Genomic DNA, 12,213 nt, shown 5'->3' on the forward strand with positions numbered 1-12,213 from the left:
GAGTCTCCCCGCCACCCGTTGAGCATCCGACTCTCGGAGGCCGCCTTGGCCGCCGAGAGGGAGTCGAAGAGAATGACGCCCGCCACCGGATCGACCAACTCCACCGATCCCTGGTGCTGGAAGAAGAAGACGAGTTGGGTCCGCCCTGCTTCGGACCTCGCATCCGAGACGAGCCCTTTCCCAAAGGGTTCACGCTCCCCCAAGATACGCCCAAATACATCGGCTCCATGAAGCCGGAAGATTGGCTAGTTGACTACTCCACAGCCGTCAGCATAGCTAACGGCAACAAGAGTGTTGCCGTGAAGTATGTTCCACTCATGCTACAGGGCACGGCCCGGACATGGTTGAACAACCTGAAGCCTCGCAGCATCAACAGCTGGGTCGACTTCACCGAGGCCTTCGTCCGCAACTTCACGAGCACGTACAAGCGACCTCCCAAGCCTCGCCAGCTTTCCTTGTGCGTGCAAGGCCCCGACGAGTCAACACGCGACTACCTCACGCGCTGGGCCGAGCTTCGGAACTCCTGCGAGGGCGTGCACGAGGTGCAGGCTATCGAGTACTTCACCGCCGGGTGCAGAGAAGGCACCCTCCTCAAGCACAGGCTCCTCTGCGACGATCCGGAAACCCTCGACGAGCTGCTGATCATAGCAGACAAGTATGCTACAGCCGACTCCTCCATGAAGACGGAGATTCAAGTTAGTGCGACTGGCAAAGCGGCCCCTCAGGCTCCCAGAACTCTAGCTGGAGACACTAGTCGGCGATAGCAACAGAACGATCACAAGCGCAAGGCCCCACAACCGGCTTCCAGCAGTCGGCAGGTTGTGACAGTCGAAGACCAGCAGCCGGAGGGGCAGCCTCTGACCAAGCGATAGAAAGGAGGCAAGTCCAACTGGTTGCCGGCTTTCTCTTACGAGCAGACTCTAGATGGTCCCTGCAAGTTCCACAGCGGCGTGAAGCCGTAAAACCATACCACTCGAAAGTGCCACGGGCTCACCAGAATCGCCAAGGGAGACGGCCTCCTTCCTCCCCGCCTGCTGGGCCGCCGCCTCCACTGCCGCCCCAGCAGCCGGCTGCCAGGCCAGTCGGTGCAGTACGAGATGAGTACCCTGAAGAGCACGGAGCCTACGTGGTGTTCACCAGTGTGGCTGATGATCGACGCAGCAGGCGGCTGCAGCAGCAAGAAGTAAATGCAGTAGCATCAGATATTCCAGAGTTTATGCATTGGTCCAAGAAGCCTATCAGTTGGAGCAGAGTTGATCACCCAGAGGTGATGCCGAATCCAGGCTCTTACGCCCTGGTTTTGAGTGCCACCTTGGCCACAGATAGGCGGGCTGCTCGCTTCTCGCGAGTACTGATAGACGGAGGCAGTAGCATCAACATCCTGTACAAGGATACCATGGAGAAGTTAGAAATCAAGCAAAGACAGCTGCAGAGCAGCCGGACTGTGTTCCATGGCATTGTGCCTGGCCTTTCCTGCTCACCAATCGGCAAGATCCTGGTAGACGTCCTCTTCGGAGACAAAGATCATTTCTACCGAGAGCCAGTTTGGTTCGAAGTGGTGGACCTTGAAAGCCCGCACCATGCACTGCTTGGCCGACCTGCTTTGGCCAAGTTCATGGCGGTCCCCCACTATGCCTACCTCAAAATGAAGATGCTGAGTTCTAAGGGAATTCTGACCATAGCCGGCAACTACAGAAAGTCGTCTGCTTGCACGGCTGAGAGCAGTCGACTAGCCGAGTCCCTGGTGATCGCAGCTGAGAAGCGGCTTCTTGATCGGGTTGTGGCGATGGCTGGCAAGCAGCCAGAGATGTCACCCGACCCCAAGGAGTCGGAAGCTGAGGGTTCGTTCAAGCCGGCCAAAGAAACAAAGAAGATACCCTTGGACCCGGAGCACCCAGAGAGGTACGCTGTCATAGGTGCAAACCTTGACAGCAAATAGGAAGGCGAGCTCGTCGGTTTCCTCCGTGAGAATAGAGACATCTTTGCATGGTCCCATAAAGACATGCCAGGTGTACCGACGGAATTCGCCGAGCACAAGTTACATGTCCGATCTGATGTGAAGCCCGTCAGGCAGCCCTTGTGCCGCCTGTCAGAAGAGAAGAGAAGAGTTGTTGGAGAAGAGATAGCCCGGCTCCTGGCGGCCGGCTTCATTATGGAAGTGTTCTTTCCAGAATGGTTGGCAAACCTGGTCCTGGTGTTGAAGAAGAACAAGCAGTGGCGGATGTGTATTGACTACACAAGCCTCAACAAAGCTTGCCCCAAGGACCCATTTGCTCTGCCAAGAATTGATCAGGTGATAGACTCCATAGCCGGATGCGAGTTGTTGAGCTTCTTAGATGCATATTCAGGATATCACCAGATCAAACTGAACCCGGCAGACAGACTGAAGACTGCCTTCATCACGCCGTTTAGAGCCTTCTGCTACCTGACCATGACGTTCGGCTTGAGGAATGCCGGCGCCACCTTTCAGCGTTGCATGCTGAAGTGCCTCCTCAAGCAACTCGGCAGAAACGCCCACGTCTACGTAGACGATGTGGTGGTGAAGACGGAAAGGCCTGGAACACTGCTAGAAGACCTCAAAGAAACCTTTGAGAACCTGCACCGATTCCAGATCAAGCTCAACCCTGAGAAGTGCGTCTTCGGAGTACCAGCCGGCCAACTCCTTGGCTTCCTGGTCTCTGAACGCGGCATAGAGTGCAACCCTGTGAAGATCAAGGCCATCGAGAGGATGGAGGTACCCAGCCGACTGCTAGATGTGCAGAAGTTCACCGGTTGCTTGGCGTCAATCAGCCGATTCATCAGTCGGCTGGGCGAGAAAGATCTCCCCTTATACCAGCTGATGAAGAAGACCACCTTTTTCGAGTGGAACCACAAGGCGGACGAAGCATTTCTCCAGTTGAAGAAGATGTTGACTACTCCCCCTGTGCTGGCGGCTCCGACTCCTAAAGAGCCCATGCTCCTGTACATCGCCGCCACCAGCCGGGTAGTCAGCACAGTCATTGTAGTGGAGCGCAAGGAGGAAGGCAAGGCGCTACCTGTCCAGAGACCGGTGTATTACCTGAGCGAGGTACTGTCGACCTCCAAGCAGAACTACCCCCACTACCAGAAGATGTGCTACGGCGTGCACTTTGCTGCCAAGAAGTTGAAGCCTTACTTTCAAGAGCATCCAATCACTGTGGTTTGCACAGCCCCGCTGGCCGAGATCATCAGGAGCCGAGATGCTTCTAGCCGAGTGGCAAAATTGGCCATAGAGATGGCTCCCTGCACCATCTACTACCAGCCCCGCACCGCCATCAAGTCGCAAGCGCTGGCCGACTTCCTTGTCGACTGGGCCGAGACCCAGTACCTGCCACCAGCGCCCGACTCCACCCATTGGCGGATGCATTTTGACGGCTCCAAGATGCGCACCGGCTTGGGAGTCGGCGTTGTCCTCACTTCCCCTAAAGGGACAAGCTCAAGTACGCGCTGTAGATCCACTTCGCCGCCTCCAACAATGTCGCCGAATACGAGGAGCTCATTCACGGGCTCTGGCTTGCCAAAGAACTCGGCATTCGCCGGATCCTGTGTTATGGCGACTCCGATTTGGTGGTCCAGCAGTCGTCTGGCGACTGGGAAGCCAAAGATGCAAACATGGCGAGCTACCGTTTCTTGGTGCAGCAACTCAGCGGATATTTCGAGGGGTGCGAGTTCATTCACGTGCCAAGAAATGACAACGACCAAGCAGACGCCTTGGCACGAATCGGCTCCACCCGCCAAGCAATCCCATCCGGCATCGCCCTTCAGCGCCTCCTCAAGCCGTCCATCAAGCCTTCACCAGAATCAAACTCCATCTTTGTGCCGGCTCCCCCCGAAGAAGTCGGATCCAACTCAAGAGCCCCAACAAACGGCACAAGGATTCCCACAGATGGCTCCAAGAACGCCGCAGTCGAAGCCGGCCCGAGGACTTCAGAACCCGGCCCGGGGACTGTGCCAATCGGCCCGGGGACTGCGCCAGTCGGCCCGGGGACTTCGTCAATCCAGCAAGCAGCCGCGGACTCCAGCCCGTCGACTCCCAGCCCAGCCGCCCTTGTCCAAGTCGCAATGGTGGCAATTGAAGAAATAGTAGCACCCTCATGGGCTCAGCCCATCCTCAAGTTTCTAGTGAACAAAGAGTTGCCAACCGATGAAATCTTGGCTCGGCAAGCGCAATGCCGAGCGGCAGCCTACACCATAATCATCAGAGAGCTAGTCAGGTGCAGCGTTACTGGTGTCTACCAGCACTACGTTGAGCCAGAGCAAGGCCAAGCAATTCTCAGAGACATCCATCAAGGCGAGTGTGGCCACCATGCGGCTTCAAGAGCACTCGTCACCAAAGCCTTTCGGCATAGTTTCTCCTGGCCAACTGTCCTAGAAGAGGCCAAGGAATTAGTCCAAAAATGCAAGGGGTGCCAGAAGTTCCGCTCCAAGCCGCTTCAGCCGGCTTCTGCACTCAAGACCATCCCCATCGCCTGGCCCTTTGCGGTTTGGGTCCTGGACATGGTGGGATCATTCAAGATGGCACGAGGCGGCTTAACTCATCTACTTGTCGTGGTGGACAAATTCACCAAGTGGATAGAAGTAAAGCCCATCAAGAAGTTGAATGGTCCGACTGCAGTGACTTTCATCTCCGACATCACAGTTCGGTACGGCATACACACAACATCATCACCGACAATGGCACAAATTTTGCCAAAGGTGCCTTGGCCCATTTCTGCGCGACACAGGGCATCCGACTGGACTTAGCGTCTGTTGCCCATCCGCAGTCAAACGGCTAGGTGGAGTGAGCAAACGGCCTCATCCTATCTGGCATCAAGCCTTGACTGGTCGAACCACTGGAGCGTTCGGCCGGGTGTTGGCTTGAAGAGCTGCCAGCCGTCCTCTGGAGTCTGCGCACGACTCCAAACAAGTCAACCGGCTTCATGCCTTTCTTCCTCGTATACGGTGCCAAAGCCGTCATCCCAATGGACATAGAGTTCGACTCCCCGCGAGTCACCATGTACACCGAGGAGGAAGCAGAAGAAGCACACCAAGACGGCGTCGATCTGCTGGAAGAGGGCCGGTTGTTGGCACTCAGCCGGTCTAGCATCTACCAGCAGAGCCTGCGCCGATACTACAACAGGAAGGTCAGGCCGAGATCTTTCCAAGAGGGCGACCTTGTGCTCCGACTGATCTAGCAAACAGCCGGCCAGCACAAGCTGTCGGCGCCTTGGGAAGGCCCCTTCATCATCAGCAAAGTGCTGGGCAACGACTCCTACTACCTGATCGACGCTCAGAAGCCCCGAGCACGCAAGAGAGACGACTCTGTCAAAGAGTCGGAACGGCCATGGAACGCAAACCTTCTCCGAAGATTTTACAGTTGATGCAGTATGTACCACGCTACCCTTTGTATAAAGTACCAAGACTTTGGGCCCCCCGAGACAAGCTCGGGGACTGCCCTTTTTTTTATCTGTATGATAAGAATTATGCCTTCGAGTATGCTACTATTTGTTACGCCGCTTGGCACCGGGATCGACTAGTCGGCCTGGGGACTCGCCGTCTTGCACTATGAAATGCTTCCTGCAGTCGGACAAGTAATGTGCGGTGTCTAAGCCATCACCTGCCAGAAGGCGCAGTTTGCAGAGCGACTGTTTGGTCGGCAGAGAGTAAGGAAGAATGGGCGCCCACACGAAAAATGGCTAAGGACTCAAAGCATAAACATAGCCCAAGCCGGCTTCCAGCCTCTCTTCGCAGAGCCGACTCTTGAAATTTCGGCTTGCCACCTTCTATCCAACTTGTTAAAAGACTCTAAAAAGGCCAAGTACTTGCCTTCCCTAAGGTAGCCAAGCATTTGACCCAGCGGCAGTCCGCAGAGCGGTTGTCCATCTGGAAAGGTAGCGACTAAGGGAAGGCGGCAAAGGAAAAAGCCAAAAGAGCGATGAGCAAGGAAAGATAGATGTTGGATAAATATTTACATAACATAGGCCCTTGGCCGAATCTTCGAACAGAAGTTTAAAATACACCCCGCAGGTGGAATTGTGCAAATTAACAAGTTTTTCTAGAGACTATTAAAGCAGATAAAATAAAGGCAAGACGGCAGCCTAAGAAGCGGCAGACGGGTTCAGAGGGTCGGAGGAGACGGCGGTGTCAGGCGCCGGGGCGGCCGGCTGGGCAGTCTTGGCTTGATCGTCTCCGGCGGCAGCCAGCTTGGTCGGACGCGGCTCATTGCTGGAGGCGCGGTCGAGCTGAGGCTGGTCGCCCGCTCCGTCTTCTGGCGCCTCTGTCTCGCCTCCGTCCTCCGCCTCGCCTTCCTCCTCGGCGCTGGAGCCGATCACCTCCGCCGAGTCCTTGTCGTAGTCCGGGTTCATCCTGAACCACTCCGGCGGCACCTCCTCGCCGTTTGCGGCCCGCTCAGGGACGAAGACGCTGGTGTCGGTATAATCAGCAATCGCCGCCGCACGCTCGACGAGGGCGCCTTCCACAGCCACCAGCTCTGCCTGGGCCTCTGACCGGAACGCGGCCAGCCGGTCCAGGTCCAGCCCCGGATACCAAGCCTTGACGAATTCCAAGGCCCGGCGCGCTCCAGCCCGGGCCGAAGAACCCTTCCAGGCCTCAAGACGGCCAGCCGCAACCTCCAGCCAGTCGGCAGTCCGACTGGGAGTGCGCAGAACCGGCATGTCTGGCCACAGGGCGGCAATCGCCTGAGCACCGGCATGTTGAAGCCGGCGCAGCAGCTGATGGGCCGGCCGCAGACGAGTCTCGATGCTCAGGAGCTGCTCGTCGATGGTCAGGGGGCGTTGGCGGCGATCTCCGCGCCATTTGCCCTCCGCGCCTCGCGATCAGCCTCGATCGCTCGAGTGACCGCCTGCGAGTGGCCAGGGAAGAAGTCTGCCAAAACAAAAAAGAAGCAAGACAAAGAGTCAGGAGTCGGTCTGACTTACAGTCAGCGGCTCAAAGAAAGAAAGCAAAGAAACTCACCGTCGACGATGTCTTCGATCTCATGGAAGCCAGAGGTCAGCATCGCCTCCTTGTCGGTCCAGGAGGAGCGCTCGCTTTCGAACTCGGCCAGGAGAGCGGTCTCTCTCTTCTCCGCCTTGTCCTGCGCCTTCTTGAGCAGCTCCTTCTGCTCCGCCAGCTGCGCAGCCAGCAGGTCACGCTCTGTGGCGAGCTTGCTGCACTCCTCCCCCTTGGCATACAAGGCGGTATTGGCCTCGCCCAGCCGCTGCTGAAGAGTGGCGTTGGCCTCTGAAGAATGAAAAAGGAAAAAGATGTTATGTCATCAACAAAGAAGGTCGCCGGGAAGATCCGGCCCGACTGCTCAGTAGTCGGCCCGAATCTCGGGGACTACAGCCCGCGGGTGTGCCAGCGCGCCCCCACGAAAAAGAAGAAGGACTCACTCCGGCTCTCCGACAAGTCGGCAGTCCGCCTGCCCAGCTCCTCAACATTGCGGTTGAAGGCAGTGACGCGGAGGTTGTGATACTCCTGTAATAAGCATTTCAGACGATGTAAATATATGGAACTCGCCAGATGGAGTTCCGGCCCACCTGCTCTGCAGCCGGCCCGAAACTTGGGGACTACACCCAGTGGGTGCGCTGGCGCGCCCCCACAGAGAAAAAACAAAGTTAAAAGAAGAAAACATACCCGGACGGCTGCTCGCGACGCCAGATGTGCCTTGGTGCAGCTCTAGATGGCGTCGCCCTCAGCTGGCAGTTTTGCCTGGATGACCAGGAGTGCCTGGTTCAGCGGGCCTGTGCCGCCTCCTCGCACCCACCCAGCAGAAGCGGCGCTTGTCGCCTCGGCGTCTGGGATGGCCGAGCTGGCGGCGCCGGCCTCCAAGGGGTGTGGCACCGAAATAGCCTTCTCAAGGCGGCGGCGCGCTGGCGAGGCGACTTGAAGGAGCAGCTTCGCCACGGCCTCATCTTCGGTCGGCGGCACCGGCGGGCCCGCCGGCTGCTTATCATGCGCGCTCCCAGACGGCGACGGAGGCGGCGGTGGCGGCACGGCCGTGCCCGACGCGGAGGCCTCGCCGCCATCCTTCTCCATGATGGGGTTCTCCCCGCCGGCTTCTCCAGTCTGTCCCGTGAACTCCAGGGGCAGTGGTGCGGAGTTAAGCGGGATGACGAGCAACGCCGATTGGCGGTGCGTGGTCTCCTCAGCCCGCTGTCTTGCTGCGACGGCGGCTTCGGCCTCCTCCAGCTTCTTCTGGGCGGAGGCCGCCGCCTTCTCGGCCTCCGCCTTCTCCAGACGGTCGGCCTCCTTCTCGTCGCGCTTCTCCTGCGTGTTTCACTCCGTCGCCTCCCGGAGGTCGGCAGCGGGGTCAATCCGCCGAGTACTGGCGGACGTCTCGGCCGACCCCATGACGGAGGGGACGGCGACCCTCTCAAGGGAAAGGGGGGCCCTGAAGCATGCAAGAAAATATGACGAGATTCGACAAAAGAAAGCAAGTCGAAGACGGAGCACTTACGCAGAGACGAGTGGCGGCCTTTTTACTTCATTACGGAAGCGGTTGGCCTTCGCGACCGCCTCTTCCCGCTTGGTCGCGGCGGCCGCCCCCTTGAACTTCTTCGGCCGGCCGCCGAGCGAACTCGGCCCGGCCCGGAGCTTCTTTGCGTCGACTTGACCGGCCAAGCCGGCGGAGGAACTCGTGCCTGGCTGGCCGACCTTCAGTTGGTGGCGCGGGGTGACTTCCCCTTCAGCATCGTCATCAGGCCAGTCGGCGAAGGTGGCCGAGGGCCTGAAGCCGTCTCCTGCTCCTCCTCCTCCGCCTTCGGCACCGGCCTCCATCGCCGCCGCCCCCAAGTCGGGGTCGTCGACGTCGCTCTCCGCTCGGACGGGGACGAACTCACGGGGCGGTCCCGAGGTGCCGGCTGCAGGCTGAATGAGGGGCTTCTGACTCGAAGAAACCAAGAAGATCAGAAGTCGGATTCGGCTACAAAAGAAAACAAAGGAACAAAAGATACGACTTACCACCGGCGGGGGGTTGGCGCGCGAGTACGGCTCTTTGTCGAACTGCCAATCCACCGCAAGCTCGCAGTTCGCGATGTGGTTCACCATGTTCGCCACCTCCGCGTGGGGCATGTCCCTGGTGCACATCCGACTCGGGTCCCGGTGGTCGCTCATCTGACTGATCAGATGAGGTCAGCCTTGGAGAGGGAGGACTCGGCGCGCCATGAAGGCGGCCAGCAAGTCGGCCCCGACCAAGCCCTCCGACTGTGTCAGGACTCGGAGTCGCGCGACGGCGGCGGCACCAGCGGGAGTCAACGTCTTGACCCGGTGGGACCAGCTGGGAAGCCTTCCAGCCGGCGCGCCGGCTTCTAGGGCGGCAGATTGACCCAGTCGCCTTCTGGGGCGACGTTCTTCATGTAAAAGTAAGACCGCTACCACATCTTCACCGACTTAATCAGCGGGATGGAGGGGAATGGATTGTCAGCTGTCGACCTCCGCATCGCGAGGAAGGCGTCGCACTGAGCTGGCACACCGGCGACGTGCGTGTCGAGCTTGGATTGGAAGAATTCTCCCCACAGCTCGATGGTGGGGAAAACGCCGAGGAAGCCCTCGCACAGGGTGGCGAAGGCCGCCAGCAGCACCACCGTGTTCAGAGTGAGGTGGTGCGGCTGGAGCCTGTTGAACTCCAAGAAGGAGCGGAAGAAACCGCTCGCCGGCAGCCCTAGGCCGCGCATGAGGTGCAAGCGGAATATGACCCGCTCGCCCTCCTCCGGCGCCGGCCTCATCTTCCTCGCCGGCGCGGCGCAGGCTCGCACTAGGTTCGTGCCGGGGAGCCGACGCGTCTTACGGAGGAGCTCGATGAGGTCGTCGTCCACCTCGGAGCCGTCCCACACGCCGGAACGCACGGCAGGAGCCGCGGCGGCGGAGGAGGAGCTCATCGCTGCGAGCACGGCGTGGTTTGGGGCGACGACGGCAAGAGGAAGCAAGAGGAAGCAAGAGGAGGTGGGGGAGCAGGGAAGATGGGCGCGCGTGCTTCGCCGCTCCTCTCCCCCACCTACGTATAGCCTCGTGGGCTGAGAAGCTGATGGGGCGGGCGTGGGATTAACTGCGCACAGGACCCCACACCCCCCACGATTTACCCCATGAAGTTACTGCGCGCAGTAATGATGTGGGAAACCCAACCGTCCGCGCGGCCGCAGCGGATCTGTTCGCGTGCCGAGGAGCGGTAGTGGCGGGCCCCGCCTGACGGCCCGTCCCGTCGCGCCCGTGGGTAGGCAGACTGTTCCTGTCGCGTGGCGCTGCGCGACGGGTCCGCAGCGGGCGACCGCGGGGAAGCGTATCAGGCACGCCGCCTGGTTCCCGCCGCGACTTTCAAACTCCTTAGGGGGCAAGACGGCCCTCTACGAGTCCGATTCCAGATAGTCGGCCTGAAGGAAGACGGCAAGCAAGGCCCAGATCCCACCACGAGAAGAGTGAAACTTTTGAGGCCCCACGACGTATCACCCTTGGAGCCTCACCAGCTTCGGGGACTACTGTCGGAGTAATGGGCCACGGGTAGGCTAACCCGAGTCCCAGAACTTTTCAAGACATCGGGGCAGGCTACTCCCCTCGAGTCCCAGAGGCGACTCCAAGATAAGCCGAGTCCCAGAGGCGACTCCAAGATAAGCCGAGTCCCAGAGGCGACTCCAAGATAAGCCGAGTCCCAAAGGCGACTCCAAGATAAGCCGAGTCCCAGAGGCGACTCCAAGATAAGCCGAGTCCCGGAGGCGACTCCAAGATAAGCCGAGTCCCGGAGGCGACTCCAAGAAAAGCCGAGTCCCAGAGGCAACTCCAAGACAAGCCGACTCCTGGCCGGCGACCTCCGAAGAGGCCGGCTATAGGGAGTCGGCCTGCAACTCCAACCACCCCGTTTATTGAGGGCAGGCATGGCCATAGTGCGCCTTACCGACGGAGATCTCCATCCGGCGCGGCACTGTTGCCATGCCAGCCCTAACATCAGCCCTTGAGGGCGGAGCCCTGTGCCCACAACGGCCTGTCTGTACGACCCAGAGACGGCGGGTCCCACCAGTCAACGGGAGTACAAAAGACGACAAGAGCGCCACAAGACGGACCCGTTGGGAGTCGCCCCCCAGGAGTCGGCTGGCCCCTCCCACGGGCCCCACACGCCATTAACCAGACACGACGAGGAATGGCAACAGTGATCGCCCGTCAGGCGGCGGCACTGTTGCCATGACCCCATGACCAAGCCCGCGTCATTAGAAGCATGGCTACAGTGATCCGTGGCCGGCAAGACCCGCCCGCGGAGGACAAGGGCTGAAGCCCCCGTACCAGGCCAGTCGGCGGGCCCCAGTAGTCGGCGGAGAAGACGGCGGCCTGAGAGACAGACGGCTGGGACCTGCGCCCAGCCAGTTTTACCATTGTACCCCTGGGGGGTAGGCCTATATAAACCCCCCAGGGCACCCATGCAAAGGGTTCGAATCCGTTAGCACTAGACCATATCATACAGGAAGGAAAGAGCTAGCCTTGCCCCCTCCTACCTCTAGGATACAGCTCAAGGAGCAACCTTGTACTCACTTTGCCTTAGTGACCATGCGGAGACCCCGTAGAGCAGCAGTAGGGGTGTTATCTCCTCGGAGAGCCCTGAAGCTGGGTAAGATCCGCCGGCGTGCATGTCTTCGCCTCATCCCGTTTCCAGGCACCGGCGATGTTCTACTCGCCCCCTCCATGATAAGCCATCCTTTGGCATATGTCGCACCCAACCCCCGACACTGTTTCAGAAAGGGATAGCAGGATACCATACCATTTCACCATTCCTTGCTAGTTGCTTATGCTTTTGGCATGAGCGAACATGGTTGCTAAGTGTTATGAAGCATATGGTTACTCTATAATATTTTTCTAATTAGATCATTAATTGACTAAATCTGTGCACATCTACAAAAGAAAATGGGTTTGTAAAAGTTTTATTTATCACTTTCAGTTTGTCAACTGAGTTGCTTCAAGACAAGCAATAAGTTAAGCCTAGGGGAGTTGTGAAGGAAATATGCCCTAGAGGCAATAATAAAGTTATTATTTATATTTCCTTATTCATGATATAAAGGGTGCTAGAATTGTATTGATCGAAAACCTCAATACATGTGTGAATACATAAACAAATACTGTGTCCCTAGTAAGCCTTTACTAGACTAGCTCATTGATCAAAGATGGTTAAGGTTTTCTAACCATAGACATGTGTTGTCATTGGATAACGGGATCACATCATTAGGAGAATCATGT

The sequence above is a fragment of the Triticum dicoccoides genome, chromosome 2B, assembly GCF_002162155.2.
Source record: "Triticum dicoccoides isolate Atlit2015 ecotype Zavitan chromosome 2B, WEW_v2.0, whole genome shotgun sequence".
Lineage (NCBI taxonomy): Eukaryota > Viridiplantae > Streptophyta > Magnoliopsida > Poales > Poaceae > Triticum > Triticum dicoccoides.